The sequence below is a fragment of the Lathyrus oleraceus genome, chromosome 3, assembly GCF_024323335.1.
Source record: "Lathyrus oleraceus cultivar Zhongwan6 chromosome 3, CAAS_Psat_ZW6_1.0, whole genome shotgun sequence".
In the NCBI taxonomy this organism is placed as follows: Eukaryota; Viridiplantae; Streptophyta; class Magnoliopsida; order Fabales; family Fabaceae; genus Lathyrus; species Lathyrus oleraceus.
Window position 1 is genome coordinate 189,523,994 of NC_066581.1, and position 5,135 is coordinate 189,529,128.

A 5,135-nucleotide genomic window follows, 5' to 3' on the forward strand; every position below is an offset into this window, starting at 1 on the left:
GTTTCAAAACAAAGGCTTTTGCATGCATACTTTATTAAAAGTAGATCCTAGTAATATTTAATCAAATAATTTTTTTTTAATTTTAACTCACTTATTTTAGAGGCTTCTCAAAAAGTCTCATGATACTCTTTTTTCGCATCCTTTTACATACAAATAGAAAATAGGATTCGGGCTAGTTTCTATGCATAGCAATCTAAACTCTAATTAAATACATATTGATTCCTCTCTTTATGGGGACATCAACATTCTTGACTTTATTGAACTTACTTTCAATATTTGAGTTGTTTCCAACCAGAATCCTTTGATTAAACATACAACACGTGATTCATATAAAGCAACTAACTCAACTTCTATTACTTCTCCAATACTACAAAGACAATTTTCAATCCAATACCCATTTTTTCCCATTCTTTTTGCTCTAAATAAATCACCAAACCTCAACGGTTTCCACTAAGTGAATCAAAGGTCTAATAATGTTTAGAATACGATTACATCAAATGAAAAATAAACTTATTAAAATAAAACCAAATTTGATAAGAATGGATCAATTTGATTCCTACAAGCAAATCTGATTTTTCAAAGGGAGGAATCCCAACCTAATTTTTTTTTAAAATAGAGGACTAACATAGCATTTTAAGTCTTATTTAAATTATTTAATAAACTTTACTTTTATTTTAAAAATGCTGAGTTATTTTAACTAAACTAAAAATGAAATCTTAAATATGAAAATAAAATCACAAATAAAATTATAATAAACCTTGAATAAAATTATCCATATCAAATATAATAAACTGAATCTATCTAAAAATGATTATAAATTCGTAAATACTATAAAAAAATCAGGAATCATCATCAAAATTAGAAGTCTCTTTCTTTTGGCCAATATGATCATAGATGTTTTTTTTAGATAAATCACTATTCATAATTATCAAAGATAAAATATCCAAATTAACAAAGTTAAATAGTCCAGTACAACTCGTTATAAATCATACAAGTTATGAGTGGATATTAGTGTTTCCATTACATGACTCGTCACCATAATTTATAATTAAAATAAAAATCCAAACTCAGATCCAAATCCAATTAAAATGAATTTTTTCTATCAAACTCAAAACAAATTTGGATAAAAATATCTACGAATATAAATTTTGTTATCATACTTACTTCTTTCATGAATAACAAAAAGCCCAACCCCTCAAATTTTGCAGAGCACAATATGTATGGACAAATCTTCAAACTTTGGTTCAATTTGCAGGAATGATACACTAAGGATAATCATTTTTAAAAAATAAAAAACTTAATCAAAGATTTGCAAGGCAACCTCTCCTTATTTGTGCATTTTACTAATCTCAAAATTATATGGGATGAACTTAAGTTTGTTAGACAAACACATTTTTCATTTTCACCCATAAATGCTCTTATTCCCCAATTTTTTTGTCCAAAAGTATAAACCCCTTAAATACATCTATTTTCTAAAATAGTAGAAATAAAATCCTACCAATCTCACGGATGATTATAACAATATCAACAACGAAGATTTTTTGTGCCTAATTAATCTTTTGAAGTCTTCAAAGCCTTACATATCTGAAGTTTCTCCAAGTTACTATAAACTCGTTGAACAACCATACTTGGTCTCTTAAAAATGCAACTTCTTTTGTATAATTGACTCTGTTGCATCAAATCATGTGTGCCTAAATGTTAAATGTTTTTTTCCTTTACAAATATCAACCATGTTTTAATAATGTTCCCCAATGTCAATAAAATTTATGCATATAACTCTAGAACCATAATCTTCACTAATTATGTATACTTTCACAATATTTAAACATACTTTAATTTCAATTCAGATTAAGTTCCATTTCAAGATTAAATCAATCTCTGAATCACATACTTTTTCTCATCTAATTCTTGTGCTATTCGGGATATGGTGACCAAAGAAGATGCTTGAGAATGTGGAGCCCATTCATAACCTCTACATCCTCAATCACATTATTAATGGTGTTTCTTTTGATTTTTCTCATAAACATGTTAGTGAATATTTACATAGAAATGCCAATAATGTTTATTTTAATTCCCTTGATGTTTTCCATAAAGGTTAGGTCATCTCTCCTGTTAGAAATCTCCCATAATCTATGGAGAATTTCAATCAATGTTGATGAACAAGATTGTTATCACCCACATAATATCAATGAAAAGAGAAGAACGATGGAGAAAGAAAGAAAGTAAAGAACGATGAAGGAGAAGAAGAATTAAAATTTTGCAGAGCTTCTCTCTGCCCACAAACTGTGAAAAACTTCTTATTCACTTTATAACTACAAAATTTTGTGAATACAATGTTATGAATGCTCTATTCACTTCATTACAAGAATAAGGGTTACTCCCTCTATATATAGATTTAGGTTAACTTGGACCTCAAGCCAAATTCCAAAACTATAAAAGCTCAAAATAGCTAACACTACTAAAATAGGCCGAAGTCGAAATCCTTTGTGAAGCAAACATGCTTCGACACTTCGGCACACTAATACAACTCAAGACACTAGGTGATTCGACACTTCCTTACTTCTGTCGAGCAACCTGCTTCGACACAAGGAATTACAATTCAACACACCACCTAATTCATTGTGTATAGGCTATCTACATTTATCATAACTCTTAGTCTTCTGAACATTTCGACTTGCACTCCATTCGCCATGATGTCTGAAATCTGATTCTCAGTTATGTAGTGTTCCACATTCATCTTCCCATCTGCTACCTACTCTCGAAGATAATGGAACCTCATTTTGATGTGCTTGCTTTGACCATGTGCTATCGAATTCTTCGCTAGATTGATAGTTGACATGTTGTCGATCTTCATGGTAATTGCTCCATGACTCTTCGTTGTTATTTCTTCGACCAGATTCACCATCCACGTTGTTTGACATGCACAAAGAGAAGCAACTATGTATTTTGCTTCGCACGACGATAATGCCACTACCAGCTCCTTTCTCATACTCCAAGCAGCTGGTGCACCACCTAGCATAAACACATAGACCGCTGTGGACTTTCGATCTTCAGTATCACTTCACCAACTTGAGTCAGTGTATCCCACTAATTTGCATTCTTTTCCTTCATCAGCTACATGAAACAAAATGCCATAGTCGAGAGTTCCTTTCAGATACCTTAGTATCCTTTTCGTCGCTGCTAGATGTGATACCTTTGGCTTATGCATGAATCTACTCACCATACCTACACTGTATGCTAAGTTAGGCCTTGTATGACAAAGGTATCTAAGTGACCCAATAAGTCTTCTATATAGGGTTGGGTCGACATCATCTTCATCTGAATCTTTCGACAGTTGTAATTTGGGCTCAGCTGGGGTCGAAGTTAGGTTGCAATCTTGCATCTCAAATCTCTTGAGTATTTCTCCTGCATACCTTCTTTGATGCATCATCAAACCTCTACCACTCTTGTAGAATTCGATGCCAAGGAAATATGAAATGTCACCCAGATCTGACATTTTGAATTCCTTGTTGAGATCACCTTTGAAGTCTTCGATCTCCTTCTTACAGCTACTTGTTATCAACAAGTCATCGACATAGAAACATAGTATAAGCAATTCACTCTTGTTTCTTCTTACATATACTCCATGTTCAGATTTGCACTTCACAAATTCCTTCTCCCTTAGAAACCCATCTATTTTCTTGTTCCAAGCTCTTGGAGCTTGTTTAAGTCCGTACAGGGCTTTATGCAGCCTATACACCTTTCTTTCTTTGCCTTGTTTCACAAACCCAGCTGGTTGTGCAATATAAAATTCTTCTTCTAAGGGGCCATTAAGGAATGCACATTTCACATCCATTTGGCACATCTGCCAGTTATTCATGTTTGATATACCAACAACCAACCTGATTGTTTTGATCCTAGCAACAGGTGCAAAAACTTCATCGAAGTCGATTCCTTCTTTCTGAAGAAATCCTTTCTCCACAAGTCTCGCCTTGTGTCGAGTCACTTCTCCTATGGGATTCATCTTCACCTTATATACCCACTTCATATTGATTGCCTTCTTGTCTTGGGGAAATTTGACAAGTGACTAAATGTTGTTGACTTCGATTGACTTCAATTCTTCATCCATTACTTTCATCCACTTTGAATCTTTCAATGCCTCAACTGCATTGACTTGTTCGACATCTGCGTAGAAAGCATAATGTACCATTTCACCTTCTTCATTGACCACATCATCTAATGTAATCACACATTCTTGTAACCTTGTAGGCATGTGTGTTATTCTTTGAGGTCTGCTTGGCCCTGCTTCACTTCTGACTTCTTCCTGTCAAACTTCTCTTTCGACTTCACTAGTTGGTTCATCATAAAATATTCTCACTGAATCCTTCTTAACATTCTCAGTCTAATCCCATTCCTTAAGCTCACCTATGATCACGTCCCTGTTGATCACCACTTGCTTATTCATTGAGTCGAACAACTTGTATCTTCTAGTCGAATGATATCCTATCAGGATCATCTAACTCGACTTACCATCAAGTTTTATTCTCAACTAATTTGGCACATGTCTATGTGTTATAGATCCAAACACCTTCAGATGACTCAAGCTAGGCTTGATACCAGACCAACATTCTTCTGGCGTGATTCCTTCTAGCTTTTTCGTCAGACATCTGTTCAGGATATATGTCACAGTCGACACAACTTCTCCTTATAATTCTTCGGGTAGATGCTTTCTTTTCAACATACTTCTAACCATATTCATAATGGTTTTATTCTTCCTTTCTGCGACTCCATTCTGCTGTAGAGTGTAGGGTGGCACCACTTCATGCACAATCCCTTCTTTTACACATAATGCGTTGAAGTCTTTTGACACATATTCTCTATCACCATCAGTCCTCAAAATCTTGATCTTTCGACCGCTCTATCTTTCGACCATAGATTTAAACTTGGCAAATACCTCAATCACTTCATTTTTCTTCTTGATCAGGTAAAACCATAGTTTTCGACTGAAATCATCTATGAATGTAACAAATTATTTGTTACCTCCAATCGAATCCACCTAGAGAGGACCACATACATCAGAGTATATGACTTCAAGAACTGCCTTCTGTAACGCCCAAAAATAATTATTTGTTATTTTTAATATTTACGTAATTATT